The following is a 16,918-nucleotide window of genomic DNA, read 5'->3' as shown; positions in this document are numbered from 1 at the left end:
GCTCTAGGTATGGATGCTAAATCTCTTTTCTCCATAGTACTAGCCAGTATCCTCTGCTGGTGTATTGTGAAATAGATCCAGTGACTTAGTTTAATTCTCTCTTTACATCACACTGATGTAGGCTCTTTTTTCCCTTCAGCTTCCCTACAATCCCCTGCTTAGCGGTTCTGCAGCTCCCTTCACCCCTCACTGAGCACTCTCTGCTGCTCATGCAACCCGTCCAGCTATCGCCCTCTCCTCCCTGTGCTACAGTGCAAGCCTTGATATTCTCAAATCACCTCTCTGCTAGAGCTTCACCACTCATACCATTGGCAAAATAGTTCACACTGCTCTGTTTTGTACAAATGCAGCTTATCCCAGTAGCAACACGTTTAAATCCCAGGACAGCTAAACCCTTCAATACTGTGGTCATGTAGGACACGTAACTGGATAGATGTATTACCCAGCAAGCATTTCTCCTGCTCCAGGATTCAGAGAGGAAAGCTTTTGCCAGCTTCCAGCATCATTGCTTTTCTTCTTCATCATCTTTTTTCCCCTTCTCTTTTTAGAGGCATCCATTTGTTCCCTGTACCAGTATTTTCACCATCACTCTGCTAGTTATGGTAGTTACTAGCTTCTTAATAAAAGAGAATAGCTGCAAATTAGGGCTGCCATCTGGCTTTTATTATGACAGAATGAGGCTTTTCCTATCCCTTATTTTTCTTTTACTAAAGAAATGCTGAAATAAAGAAACAATATGGCTTGGGTTTTTTTTGTCACAGAGTCCCAGAAAGGGCCACCCCACTTTACAGCTGAAAGAAGTGATTTAGTCTCCATGCTAAATCAGTCTTCAGCTTCTCCTAAGCAGAGACAGCCAATTGTGCCTAATTGTGTGTGGTAGTTCAACGATATGGACTACTGTTCATTGGGGATTGAGCTGCTCATTTTAGTTAGGACCACAAATTGAACTCAAACCAAGGTCCCAAAGAATAAAGCATGGTGTTTTATACATTAAGTCATTCCTCCTTTCTTACTTGGCCCGTGAAATGAATCAGGGAAAGATTATTTTCTGGGTAAATTGGTAGTAAAACCCTGATGCAGACAGTTCCACTATTTGATTGCAGCCTGACTTCCACTTATTGAATATCACATCAAGCGGTGGTTCAAGGGTTTCATATGACAGCTTTAAAATCCGCAAAGTTTTCAAAGGTACTTACTACATTGTGATCAGGTCACAGATCTAAATGTCAGTATTGTATGCCTGATTTGCACATTTCAAAACGATTTAGTAATTTTTTCATTTTATCTGCATGCATGAAGTGATTTGGAATACAGAAACAATTTGGAATCATATTTGGTTCGTAACAGTTCAATTAACTTAAGTGCTGAAACATGCTTCTTTCTTAGTAACTAGTTTAATTGGTTACTATTGCAAGAACAGGTTTTGAAAGAATGCCTAAAAGGCCAGGGGCAAACTAAAGCCCACTCTAGAGAATCCATGCTCCTGCATAGGCACGTGTGAAAAAGAAATAGCAAACAGTCTGTGGGGTCACAGCGTAGTGTATGATTGCCAGCGGGAAAAGGACACGTAGCCTGAGCAAGAAATGGACTGCGCAGCAACTGCTTTTCTCTGACATAGTTACTGGTATAACCTCCGGTTCCCTTTGGCTAATTTTATTACTGTTCAATAAGCAAGAACGGTAGAGAGCAACAAGGTCAGAAAATCTTAATGGTTCCTTATATAAGATATATATATTTAAACCTTGATCTGAGCAGAAAATACAAAGATAAGGTAAAATAATATAGGAGTGTGATTTCTGGGATGTTAACGTGTGCCAATGGTAGGAAGTGTTTGTCTAACTAAAGGAAACATCTGCCTTTCTTTTGAAAGTCTGACTTTTATTTTGCTAGAGTCAGAAATCCATTCTTTTTAAAGGATTTGCACTTTGAAGCTTTTTTTGCTTAGGTTTAAAAATAAAAAGGACATGTCTCTTCAGAGATAGTAAATCATCACGTACATTAATTCTGTTCTGTCACAGATGAATAACGAAAAAATTAGCATGGATTTTTGCACCTCTATATGACTGCAAAGGAGTGCCTGGGATTTTGGGAGATTTTTAAATTTTATTTAGCTTTCTCTCACAAATCTGCATCATAGCCCAGTGCAATGAAAAAACTAAAGCCTATGCTCGATTCTGGGCTGAAGAGAGGACTTGGGACTGCATTTATGTCTTTCCAACTCTTTCAGCCACAAGATTTTTTTGCCGCAGTAATCCAGCTGCAGTTTGCTCGGAGCACTGACTCCGTGCCTACGTTGCTGAATGCTGAACGTACAAGGAGGAAGCGATGTCACTCCCCTCTGAGACACGGCAAAGGAAATTTGAGGCGAAAGAGTAATGCCTTCACTGAGTCTCTGCTTATCGAAACTAAACTTCCTTTGCTTCTTTAAGAATGGGCAAGCTTTTGAGTGCAATTTATTCAGCACATAGAGGACTCATACATATGTTTATGAAACAAATGAGCATGTGTTCTTCACTTTGGGTAATGATAAACACACCTCTGGCTAGGGGCTGAGGCATGGTACACCCCAAGAGCAGGTCTCATTACATCTGATTTCATCCATCCAAATTTTATGCTCTAAATCAGCCTCTGTGTTTCCTACATAGTTAATGAAGAGAAATCAGCACCTCAAATGGCAATCGTTCCCTCCTAGCCACTGTAAAAGCTGCATGGGCTATGAGGGTCGGGAAATGGTACAAGAAGTCCCCTGACTGGGGGCAAGTCTAGGTACTCAACTAGACTAATTCTTGTACAGCTAAGGCCAGGTGAAATACAGGCTGTGTACACGCTATACGCTCTGGCAGTGTATAGCCATTCATTCCTGCAAATGAAAAAGTATATTTTGATAAAAAAGGAACCAACATTTTTACCATAATCGAAAGCTCTGTATACCCTAGGCTTTCAGATAGTATGTTAATAGATGACAATGATGTAATGTTGTAAAGATGTAATATATAATAATAAATGATGCAGGGTAAATTCAGATTTCTAGAAAATAAGCTTGGAAAATCAGGATTATATCATATATATCCTCAATTCACTGCCAAGACCAATAAATTTGATCTATGGGAATTACAGTTGCTTAATTCAAGAAATTGAATTAGGCAACTTCATTGTGAATAGGTATTAGCTGTAGGTTGCATTTTGATGAACTTAACGGAAATAGCAGTAACGTAATTTTAAATATTGCTTTAAAGATTATTTCACTTTTCATTCATTAAAGAAAAATGTTTCCTTGAGATAATAGCTGATTTTCAATTTCCAGATTTCCAGTTTTACCACACCAAGCACTGTAAAACAACAGAGGAAAAAAGCTGGTTTTTTTAAATGAAAATTTCCATTTTTTTCACTGGGAAGAGGCAGATTCAAGAAATCAGTTGATGGACTGCCTTTAGGCATCTGCTTTGACCATGAGACTGAGAGAAGCGGGGCTTGTAGTAACTGGAGCTGCAGGGCTGGGGAGGAGCAGAGCCCTACAGGTCTACCATCTACCATCAGTGATAGTGGGGGCTTCTCTTGGGGAGACCTTTGTGTAACTGTCAACACAGATATACCCAAATGCACAAGCTCGCAGTGGAAATTTTTATCCATCGGTGGTATCAGTTCAGTTCCTGGCTTAAGGCACAAAATGAATCCAGGAGTCTGATCCAGGAGCAGTGACTTAAGTTGGACCAGATTGTGAAATCTGCCTATTCTTTAGGAGAAATAATCCCACCAGCTCCATCAGGGGCTGCGTTAAAAGTGGAGTCAAAAGAGGAGCATTAGACGAGAGCAGCGAAGTGCCTGTAGGCAGATCTAGGCCAATACCAGGGTGAGTAAGAAGCTCATATGACCCCAAAGATGGAGATGGTTGTCATACGGGAAACAGCAGAACCAAGGAGAAAGTGAGGGAGAATCAAGCAGAGGGAGCACTGCAGGGTTTTCCAGCCTGTGGTCCAGGAACCCCTCAGGTTACTTTCAATGGATCTATGAAGGACAATTAAAGAAAGTAAGTATACATGTACTGGGTTAAGTTTAATGACAGAGGTGTCCGTACCTCCATTGGAAAATGGTTAGGGACTGAAAGTTGGCAAAAGCTGAAAAAGCTGGATTTAGTGAATTGTGTTTCTAGCAGCCTCTTTTCCCCCGTAACTGAACCCAAGTTTCAATGGTACTCCTTGGCCTAATATTTGGCCTTTGTTTGCTTATGTAAATCAGGATGTTTGTTTACTGCAAATTAGCATTATTGAAAAACAATTGCCATCCAAATTAACATTCTGCCTTTCATTTTACACCAAACCTGCTGGGCTTTTTTAGATAAACCCTGAATCAACTTAGCTGTAGTGTTTACGACTAAATGGATTCATTTTTTGGGAAAATAGCCCTGTTTCTCCAATAACATCATGCCAGTAGCAATTCATATCTACCAGGTCATCCTTGAGGGTCAGCTGGGGTTGCTCCTGTGAAAGATACTATGCAGCTCCTTCCAGAATTTGTTCTCCCTATTCAAGCTGGGAACATTTTCAGTGTACAGAAATATACACACACATATGCACACACATGCATGTGTTTATATATGCATATATATATATATACCACTAGTATATACCACTAGACACCACTAGTTTTATTTTTAATTACTTTGTTAATTGCCTCCATTTGTATATCTACATTTTATCTGCATATTGTCAGAAGGGAGCACTGCATAATAAGGAGAAGTACAAAGAGAGGGAAAGTAAAACAATGTATAACTGCAGAAGGATGCCAGAAATGAATCCACAAGAGGTTTTTAATTTCAGATATCCAGCTGAATGGGTTGTCTGGAGGCTCTGCTCTGCCCCATTACGTGATTGCTATGAAGTTCAACGAGGAGGCAGGAAAAGCCCTTTGTTACATATGCCCGAGGAAAATAGGTAAAAAAAAAAAAAAAAAAAAAAAAAGTATGAATTATGTCTTTTCAAAGTAATATGATGAAAATGATGATATTGTAACTCTGAAGACTTCTGATGAACATTTCATCCTCAAAGAGCACTTAATTCACAAAGGAACATCTCTTTAGCAAAGTAACCCAAAGCCTGGAGAAACAACATGAGCATCTGCAAAGACTTTGTAGTATCACCAGAGAGGTCTAAATATGAAGACTGTAAAGCATGAACATCTTTGGAACAAACTTGTCTTTGGCATCTCAGATAAAGCACTTTCCCAGAGCCTGGTTTTCCAGTGATTTCATCAAGGAGGTGATTTCATCAAAAGCTAAAGGAAAGCTAGTGCAATGCTGAAGTGATAAAAACACAAGGAAGAGATTGTAAAGCCATTGAAGGGTGCAGCAGGGGTATCTTCAAATCTTTAAATACTTTTTCCCTTAATAATGGACATTCAGTAGAACCGAGCAATTATTTCCCTTTACAGATCTGAATAGAAAGATTTCTTAAATGGGAGTAGATAGATCTTATTAAATAAATAGGGTAGTGCCACATGTTGTAAATACAAAGTCAGATATAATCAAAAGAAATGACATTTTCTACTTACCTCTAAAGAGCCATGGTAGTAACGCTCAAAAATAGAGTGGGATTTTTGAATGCTGAGCCTGTATGTGACGCGTAGACTTTAAAGTAAGTGTTGGTGTGGGTACTCTGGGCACTCCTGCAGAAGCCAACATGCTCCCATCATTTTCTGCAAAGCTGTAACGATTTGAAGTAATCTGGGAAGGCTGTGCTGAGAAGCCACCTGGTGTTGTTGCACCTAATATTAACTATTTCATTCTAGAGATGCTATTGAAAAGTACCAAAAAGTGTGCTGTAACAAATAAATAAACAAACAAATAAATGCATTCTTAAATATAGGAGCTGGAACAAATCCTTCTTACAGTGTCATCCCTGTGAACTGAGTGTGTTGAAGGAGACTGTTTCCTGGTTTATGACCAGGGGTTGGAAATGACATTTGAAATACTGCAGCCAGCTATGAATTTAACCATAGAACGAACATATGGAAACAGAGAAAAAAAATCAAGCCTCTGTTCAGTTGCCAGATATGGCCCTCCATAAATGGAGGAAGGGGTTCATAGGAGATTATTAGCTAAAAGTATCTATTACCAGTTCACATACCTTGGACTGGCTGATACACCATCCCCGATTTAAGGAAATGACAATTTCCTTCAAGTTGAAGAGGCCCCTGATCGTGCCTGCATGGTGCCAAGCCTGGGACTCTTTGGATCCCCAGGCCAGTTTCCACTCCTGGGAAGGAGCCAAGGTGGTGTGGAAGCGCTTTGGACCCCACAGTCTTGGGGACACAGGGTACCGCAGAGCAGTTCCAATAGATGCTAGTTCAGTGTGAGCGAAAAGCAGGTGCTGCTGCTTTACATCTTTTAGCTGTTCATGGGCCTTGGGCTTATTGGGTTAAACGCAGAGGGTCTGAGTCTGCCTATTACCAACAGCTTATAGAGCACACAAATCTGTTTCTAAATGACAGCTTAAGGAACAATTATTTTTTTTTAGGCAGCCCTGAATTCAGTTACTATGACTGCAAAAATATAGAAAATAGGTTCGAGATGAATGATTAGAAATACTCAAATTACCAGGAGTTAAGCAGGTACTGTGTATCTCCTGACCAGTTTACAAACAACGCCGTGAAGGCCGGTGAGCTGTCATGACCACAGGGCAGAAGGCATTCCCTTTGACTCCATTCGTGATGGTGACCCAGGCGGGAAGGCTCTTTGCAATAATGTCAGCCAGGGTGCAAGTGGAATCAGAGCTTCTTGCTGGCCTGTGGGAAGTAATTCTGTCACATAAGGATGTAGATATAGCCTGCAGCCTTGTTTGGAGAGAAAACTATTATTGGAGTTTACTTTTTATTGTAACAGAGTTTCTCAGTGACAAACCCCAGATGAGGAGTCTACATGCACATACATATTTTATATATCGGGGTATTGATATGTATATATGCATATATACACACATACAAACATGCTTATTTGGTATACGTGCAGGTGTGTGCATATGTTGGCTGAAGAACAGGCATGCCGGCAGGTTACTGAAGATTAAACATACCTTAGAAGGTTAAACAAGTCCTACAGCCCTGGTAAAGGAACCAAAGATCCGTATGACTTTCAGTTTGACCAAAGGACTAGTTTCCTTGGCATTACCTGAACCTGTGTGAGCAAAACAGAGCAACGAAAATCTTGCGTAATGTTTCTCTCTGCACACAAGAAATAAATAGTTCCAAGGGCCAGATACTGCCCTTGGCGGTATAAAGTAATAAAGGCAGACATAACCAGGAGAAAGAGAAAACATTTCCTATTCATCCAAGAAGAGCCACTCTAACAGGACTTGACAATCCACTTTCCCATATTCAGAGGTACTTGAATTGACAATATTAGTTCCGTAGCAAAGGACATATACTCTGGAGCTGACCATACCCCCGCCATACTATGCTCTCATTATCATCGAAAGCTATGACTGATTCTTCTAGAGACTCACCACTAACCAGCAAAATAAGGGACAGATTTCCATGCTCTCTGTTACTCAGATCTTCAGATTATTGCCCTGTCCAGTTTAACCTGATTTTCTTTTTCTTCAGCATTTTGGAGCGCTGAACATCTTCATTTCATGTCTTGTAGAACTGTCCCATGCACATTGTGGCACAGAAAAAAAACACCCTAAATCTAAGTAAGAATAATGAAATCCCATAATTAACATTTCTATTAGAGAGAATAGCATCTGTGTGTTAGATGCAATAAACACAAGTAAATCAGAATAATCTCCAGTCTCGTATTAAGATGCGAATCATCTATTTATTACTTTGAGTATAAATGTTCCATTGCTATTTGCACAATGATTAAGAGTAGTTTTTAGAAAATAAATCTGTTTCTTAATAGTGCAAAGAATGAGAAGGATGGAGAATAAATGGGAGTTTAAAGGGATGCTAAAGTTCTCCCATGAGCTTGGATGAGATTTATGTGCAATGTGAATAAAAAATGTATATGACAGCACGGGATTCACTTTGTTGTTGGTTCCTATTCCATTTGTATGTAGCCTAACTGTATTCTTTGCCTCCCAGACATATAGTGAGTCTGGCATTGTTGAGCAAGCAAGGGAATAAACTGCCAGTCAGCAGCTATTCATGGCAGCTTAACCTCATCCGATCTCATCAGACCCAACATTGTAGAGCAAGACCATTGCCACGAGATTCGGAGTAAAAGCATAAATAACTACCTTCAAAGCTGCTTCTGCTAGGAAGAGGCATCCTAGGAGGCTCGCTATGGATCAGTCTTATTATTGCTATGCCTTTTCCATTGTTAAATGAATACGTAGGTTCTTCAATTATATATCAGCTTTCATACAACGTCAACAGCTTCGGAACAGCACAAGCAAGAGCTGGTGGGATTGTGATGTACGTGATAAGCCTCTCCGTGCAGCTTCAGAGCTATGAGGCTTCATGCTCGATGCTTCATGTCCATTCCCTGTCCACTCTCATTAAGGTTTCCATGAAAATCTCACTACAGTTGCCAGCTGTAAATACGCAAAGGTCAGAATCTGAAACTACTGACACCTTATTAGTTAGATGGACAACGTCTGGGTAGCTAGGAAATAATACCAATACTATTGAGCCATCAAAGTGGAGGATTCCACTGTTTTTTTTCCCCTCATTTCCTGAGGGGACGACACTCAAGACGCTTCTGCCTCCTGCCCGTGTTGTTTCCACCATGCTCCCATTGCCCGCAAGCTTCTCCTGCCTGCGTTGTTTTCTCCTGGCTCCCGTTCCCCAGTAACTTCTGACCATGTTGGTCCATTTCAGCAAAATTTGGTAGCAGGGAAGAAGCCTTCAGCATACTGTGATCTAGCATACCACGTTTTATTTCATGAAACCAGGGGGAGAAGCGGAGGCAGAGACACTGTTATTGCCGCTGTGGAAGGAAAGGCTGCAGAGCCGCCTCAGCGAGATTATTACAAATCAGAGAATCCGCGCAGGAGAGTGCTGCAGTAAATCAGCCCGCGCATGATCTACCGCTCAAGGAACTATTTGTGGAAGAAAAATTATATTTGTTAGCTGCAGAATTATGCCAGCTGTTGGCTCAGTGTATGACAGCCGTTACACGAACGGCGTCCCCCCACGGTGCTATGGCCACCCTCCCGCCGGGGTGCCGGCACGCTCTGCCAGGCCCCTGGCACCCCACAAAGTGTCTCATGGTTGCCTTGTGCTCACTGAAAGGGCGCATAGCACTCTGTCATGGTTTGCATAACTGTCATGTATTGGAGGGCAAAGCGGTGGCTGAGGCCGTGACATTGCTAGCGGGCAAAGCTGAGGGCTGTGGGAAATGTCAGGAGAAATATCTGCCACGTTGGTCGTAGCGCAGTGCCATTCGCTGGTCTTACCCCCAACAACCGTCTCTAGCTCCATGTCAGTACCTAATTGCATTAGAGACTGCTGATGATCTGGTCATAGGAGGCAGTTTATTCATTGCTACATGTTTGGAGTAGAAACTCATACCACATAGGCAAAGTCCACCTCATTTATAGGAAAACAAGAAGTTTTATTGGGTACCTAATCTTCTACCACAGTCATGCTGATGTATAAGCAAGACCATAACATTTTGTCCTTCTCGAGACAGCAATGGACAAAATGAACAGTTTGACTAAAAGATGCCAAGGAGTTCCTGAACACTGAAAGACATGCACCAGTAGTGCAGGAGTGTCCAAAGCGTGGTTCTCAAACCACACACGTCCTCGCCTGTTCAAATGCGGCTCCTGTGTCCAAACCATCCTACCTGACCAGATCAGGACAGTGCTTTTGTGGGGCTGCTGGGCAATTCAGGTCACCGCACAAGGAAAGAATACAGCATGGGCTGCTGCAGCCAGCTTTGTTGTGGGACAGAGATGTGTGTCCAGGCCTTCCCATCCTCTCCAGAGCAAGAGAAGGCCCATCGCCTACGAAGCCCCATGACACACCTCTGGCAACTCCAACTTCTGCAGCTTGATTGACGAGCTTGACCAACAGGGCCTTAGTGGCACACAAGCAACTTCAAAGTAGCACACAGACCCTGCCTGGACAGTCAGATGCCTCCTGCTGAGACCAGGCAGGACTAGACGTCTCTGCTCTGCCATCGGTGCCGCCGGTGGTGGTCCCAGCAACCCTGGGACAGCTCTGGCCGAGCACTTCTTGTTTTCCAGAGAGCAGGAGCCAAGAACAACTAGATCTTTTTCCCCCTAGGGTTCAGGAAAGCTGTGGCTTTAGGTTTTAGAATGGCACTTCTGAATGCCCTTCTTCCTTTGACCACAGAACAAAGTACAATATATTGCAAAACTTGGATTCCCCGTTCCGCCTTCCCAGGCCAGACAGGTATGAGCACATGCAGGTACGCTCACCCCATACTGCAAGTGAACTCCTCACCTTGCAGGGAGGAACTGCCTCCCAGCTTCCCACCAACAGTTTGGACAGGCATCAGCAAAGCATCCCACTCACATAGCTGTCACGCAGCGGGAGCCGAGGCCCTCCCGGGGTTTGCCAGCAGGCTGTCACGGGGCAACTCTGCCAAGCTGCGGCTGGAGGTTCCTGAAGAAGCCATCACACCGTTTTCACCCAAAGTATCAGCATTGCAGAAGGAGCAATGGCAGCACTGCAGCAATGCAGTGAAGTTTTGTACCCTCTGGCAAACAGGATACGTAAATAAATGGGTTTCTATCTAAATTCCATTGTGTGCAGATTTGTACCAAAGAATTGTTGTGATGTGCATCATTATGTCTCATTATGTGATTGCAAGTAACCTTTTGTGTAGCAGACACAATCCACATAACACGCTGTGTGACCAGTTTACAAAACCAGGCTCCTTCAGAAGGGCGCGTAATTAATCATTATTCAGCAACAGCGCTCACCACTCCACTACTTGCTGGCAGGAGTGTGTAACCGAGGGCATGCCTAGCTACGACAATACATTATTCATGCAACAGAAAACTACGGTTAGCTGTGGTAGTGTTCCAATAAATGGTTAAAAAAAGAAAGCACTCCGTTAGTTTTCAAGTGTGTGGCTGATATTTTTTTTTTATAAATTTACTGCCAGCACATTGCATGAATAAGCGTAGGCCTAAGTTGCAAATGCAGTAGGAAAGAATTAGTATAAGTCACCAATGTGCGTTTTTCATAATGCCAAACTCAATAACCCGAGGACAACGAGAAGATCTCTCGAATGCCTTGCCTTGAAGGTATAGCACAGTAACTTTATGGCTGTAATAATTTTATTAGTTTATCAAGCACTAATTTAATAGAGAATGGAATGCACATTGTCAAAAATAAATTGTAGCAAATATTTTATTCGATTAAGAGTCCTAATAGTAATTTACATATTGTGCTCTTTAAGACATGGTTTTCTTCATACTTAGCTTTGGCTTTCATTTACACTACACCTGACTGACAATCTAACATGACGCAAATAAGGCACATGAGATTATTTACGTTTGATCTTTGTCCACTCTTTACACAAGCTGGGGTTAATACGGAAGGCTGATGGGGTTGGAGGTTTTGGAGAGGCTGGAACTGTACCTGCTTTCTGCCCAGCTGCCTTTGTCACAGAGCAGCTCAGTTCCTCTCTGTTAGCAAATACCGTAAGAGAAGGGTCAGCATGCAAGCACGAACCCTCCCATCATCCTGTACTTCCCCATGCCTGCATTCCAAAAAGGTACACTTCATCTCAGATCCCACCATTTACCACACCTGTGTGTACAACTTTTCCAACTGAGGCCATTAGTGAACTTTATTTTTGTTTTCCTTTATATGGGAGTCTTTTTTTCCCCATTAATTCCATTTGAATTTGGAGGAGCTTAATTCATCAGGTCCAGTTACATCATTAAGGTTATAGATTTTTTTCATAAAAGAGAATCAGAAATGCCTTTGAAAAACTGTGATTGCAGAAGCATGTTGAAAGGAAGCTGCAATAACTCAAAGGAACCTCAAAAGCTAAACATGTTTTGAGGAATATGTTTCCAGGGGCAGAATGAATATTTGTAACTAACTACACCAAAATTTGTCACTGAAAAAAAACAACCTTTCATTTTGCTTTGGGTGCAAGACTGCTAAGATTTTGGGTTGAGCTTGTTCAACTAAAAAAGCATCAGTCGAGGAATGGACACCGATCAAGTGCGACATTTACGATGTATGTATGTATTCCATCCAGCTGCAGTTTCCATAATTGCATTGCACAGACACCGGCCATTCAGCAGAGCACACGGTGTAGCGAAAGATGAGTTGGCTTTCTCTTTTTTTCAGCAGAGCCGTGTAAGGAGAGCACAGCGGCGGGAAGCGCAGAGGATATATTCACCTCCTTTCGTGGAGGATTTCATTTTCTTCTTTGCTGAGAAGACTAGTCTCCTCTGTCCCAAAGTATTAACAAATACACCGGCTCCCAATGAAGACAGGCTGCCCTATGTCTATCAATAGAATCTATATAGAATCTTTTCCCTTAGGGATTAATTCAACTTTTGATTCAATCTTTCTGAGCTTTAAATTATGATGTTACAAACCTCCAAGGAACTACTGTACTATTTGTGACCTTCTTTATTACTTTCTGCTGTTTGACAAAGTAGAGAAAATTGATTTATAGTTTAGTTTGCTTGTGAACATGGAATATCAATGGTAAGAGTGTGATTCGGGGAAAAGCAAGGGAAGTTGGCATTGGTTAAAGTTTAATATAGCAGTTTATTAATTAATGGTGAAGGACAATAGAATAACTGCACATTAATCTTGAATGAGATTCTGGAAGTGTAACGTGAAATAGTACCAATGAACCGAGGCATCTTGCAAGAGTTGGATTTAAAGTTTTCAAAACATTTTCTGCAAGGAAGGATTTTGTCCATCGCTTCCACTTCTCTTCCCTAAACCGCGCCCCCCCCCTCCCTTCCCCTTGTGACCTGACGGGTGTTTTTGTGTTTTCTGTAAGCATTAAAGGTTAAAGGTGGTAGGCAAGGCCGAAGTTTTCCAAATGGAGCCTAAAATTAGGTGTTGGTGTCTGTATTTGGATTCTTAGGCCCCAATCCAGGAGTCTATTTTTATTCAAAGCAGCCGAGCACTTGACTTCAATGGATCTAAAAACACCCGTGCTTAAGTGCTTTGCTGAGTCAGGACGGACTTAAGCACAAATGTAAATGCTGTGCTGAATTGGGGCTCTAAATATGTGGCTTGATTTTAAAAGTGCTGAGAGCCGGCAGGTCTAATGGAAGTCAACGGGAGCTGCGAGATGCTCAGCGTTTCTGAAAATCAGGCCACTCATTGAGGCGCCTGAATCTGATTTCAGGTGCTCAGCTTGCAGCATTCACTGTGGGAGAAAATGGTAACCCAGGAGAACAGGCAATGGAAGGGATGATTTCTTAATAAACGAGATCCTCATTTTATGCAATAAACCTTAATAACATAAAATGAGGGGATGTGAGGCAAAAAGCAATACTTTCCTGGAAATCTAATAGACTACTTTTTTGCAAGTATCAAAGTGCTATGCAAAAATATGAAATGAATAAACAAATCAAATTAAGAAGCCTAGTAACTGGAGAAATATTGGGCTAAATTCATGCCTTGTGACACAGCAGCCACACTGATGAAGTACATCAGGGACGGATTTGGCCCACTACGTTTTGAGCATTAATTTGACCAGGAGCAGTGAGTCAACAACGCAAATCCCACACAGCGAAGAACTTCGCTCTACCACCATTGCGAGCACCAAGCACAACAGTTTGGATTAGTAAATGGTAAAAACGCAAAAGCTAAACATTTTTGCAAGTAAAAAAATATTACAGAGTATAAAAGAAACAGCAATGTTAAGAACAGAGATGAGGTGGAGGCTCGTCGTCTTGAGAAAGGTGATTTTTTCAAGTGAATTCAGTAGTCCTCTCCACCTAAAGACCACAACCCGGCTGCCCACCGGCGCGCAGGCTGCCCTGCGCTGCTCCTCGCGTCATGCCTCGGGTACCTTCTGAGGCACACATCAAGACGGGAAGACTCAGTGTTGTGCTGTTAACCCCCCGAGAAGGCTGTTGACACAACGGGACAGGCCTACAGCGGTACGTTGGCTACCTGTGAATGAACCCTGGGCAAACCAAAAAAAACCAATTCCTTCCCCTTTGGATGTGCATGTAAAGGAGAGGGCTGTGAACACCCTTTGCCAGCCCCTCACCTAGGTGCTGCCTGCCCAGCAGCAATGCCGGTGTGCAAGCCCACCATGCTGCACCCTGTACCGTCCAGGAAGGACTCAGAAAACCCGTGCTTGTCCAGCCACCTACCTGTCTGATCCTCCTAGCCTGCCTGCTGAGACAGAGAGGCTGGCGGAGGACTCTCATGATGGTGCTTTTTCCTAATACAGGTATTTATCATCTCAGGATGGAAGACACCAACCATTTCGGACTTGTCAGTCTCTACTTGATCCCTGCACAACTTGGATCCAAGCATGGTCACACAGAAAAGCCCTTACGTTCCCCACCCCCTCCTAACTCAAGCCAGCAACTCTTAAAACTCCACTGAGCGTTTTTCAAAAGTTTTCCTACAAAGTTTACGTCGGCCATTCAACAGCCTTGGGTACTCGGGGCAGAAAGGCAGATAGCACCTTTCTACCATCAAATATATTAAAACTGGTGGTTCTGTCCCTTGCCCAAAGTGCAGTAATGCAGGCATGATCTGGACCACTATGTGAGATCAACTGCGACCATTAGAAAGAGTAATAGAAAACCCAGTACATGACCAGTTGGGGGGGAAAAAACCTGTCACTTGTGATAAAAAAGAGAAACAGAAATGGATTTGAAACATTCGTTTCCCTTTATTTGCTCAGTGAGGCTGATGTGTACTGCACATTAAAAAAAAAATCACAGGAATTTTCATACAATGAATTAAACCACAAAAGCACATGTAGAATTGGCAGGTGGAAAATAGCCCAGCTTGGGCTTAACTAATATCTCGCTTTCCCTGTTCAGCATAGTCCAACCAATAGCTTTACATGTTCATCTACTGTACAAATCTTACAGTAGCTCCATCAGGTCAGTGGTTCACATTATTGAAAATGTCTGTCACATAGGTACAAATTTAGAATCATCACATTATATTACATGGCTATTCTAGGTCATTTATAGATCAGATCTTATACTACAGTGATTGAAGTTCTCATTACAGCCATCAAAAAGGACACATAATCATTACCTACTGTAAGCTTACATCTAAAGGGATGAGAAGAAGGTGTGATTGGTTTTTTTTTTCAGCTGACCCAAGTATTACACCCCAGAGGCACAAACTTTCCTCTCAGTGCTGCTCTTGGTGATGGCAGCCCAACTGCTTTTCAGAGTAGTTTAGCACAGGTATTTTTCTTCAATTTTAGGCTCCCTCTGTTTGGATTTGGATCATTTTACGTTCTGTAGGAATTACTTTGTTACAGCTCTAGGAAAGACCATAGTTCCTAAGTACCAGTTCTGTTACCTGTATTGCGGATGTGGTACTTACCACAGCATGAAAGCAACAGTACAATCTTCATCTAAAAGACACTCAGAGCTATGCTGCAATTTGCCTCCGATGACAATGTGGTACATGTGCTAATTTGAAATGTTCTTGGGGGAGAAAAAAGAAAAGGAAACACCGAGTTTATATTTTGATGGGTTACCTACTACAGTGTCTACAAAGGATACAAATAGCTTTATTCAGCAATCCTAGCTCTATTAATTTCATATGTAGTTTGTAAATCCACAGAGGAAAGCCATCTTCAAGATGAGAATGTTTGCCAGGCCAGTGAAAAAAAAAAATTGACTCATGTCATTATGCCTGCTTGGTGAAAAATAAATAATCCCCCCCCCAAAGCCCATACCAATTTATTCATGTCAGCAATCTAGGGCAAAAGAGAATGTATTTAAAATTTAATCACAGAAATTTAAAGGCAAAATAGGTAATGCATCTGGTCCTTGAACACATAATATGATATACTAAATATTGATTTCTTAAAAATAATTTATTGCTTTTAATATTTTTCTTTACAACAGAAGATACTCAAAATCCAGAAAGGAAAATTGTAAACTTTTAGTTTGGCATTCACACAAAGTTAAAATACCTGCATTTTTAACCTACAGAGCAACAACAAGAATTATGCAGATTAAAGAATGTTACAGTCGTAACACAGAACCTCCGCAAAAGTTCTTTTCTTTTTTTTTTTTTTTTTTTTATTGCTATCTATCTACTGAGAAATAAGAAGCCAAAAAATCAAGCAAGCATCCGACAGGACAGACAGTGGAATCTCTCAGAACACAATATGCTGGTGATAAAATGAATGCAGCCATCAAAATCAACTGCACTGCCATGGGGGTGGAATCGGTTTTCTAAGATTGGGAGTGGGAAAGGAGATTAAATAGTTAGGTGTGCCATACCTTTAAGAGGAGTCATGAATGCCAAACAGTAATAGAATACCAAATCTATACATTCGCAAGCAAATTCCAAACTTTGCTGATTCAGTCTAGAGACTCCGAGTTCAGATGAAATTCTGATGCTCAGAATAGCAGTAGTTTACTCTTGTGGTTTTTTTCTTTCCTGAAGTTTCTATTTAATTTAGCAGAAGCAATGTCATCAGCAACAATGTCATGGGCACATCTGAGGCCATGCTAGTGCATAGTAAAAAAAGAAAAAAAAAAAAAAACAAACAACTCACTGCTTCTGCAAAAGCTGAATTTCCAAACGAAGCACTTACTCCGAACTGACAACCGTCATGCATCCTAGGTATAAAATTTCCACTGGCCTTTATTATTTTAGTCATCTCATAATTTATAATAAATAGGATAATTGTAACTGATAAATATGCCTCTTTAGTAAACAAAGGAATGAAGGATAGGTATTTATACAGGATGCATAACTGTAAAAAATATAGATAAATACCATCATTAAACTCTGCCAATGAAAA

Source organism: Platalea leucorodia, assembly GCF_965183815.1.
Source record: "Platalea leucorodia genome assembly, chromosome: 6".
Taxonomy (NCBI): Eukaryota; Metazoa; Chordata; class Aves; order Pelecaniformes; family Threskiornithidae; genus Platalea; species Platalea leucorodia.
This window is presented reverse-complemented; position numbering follows the sequence as displayed.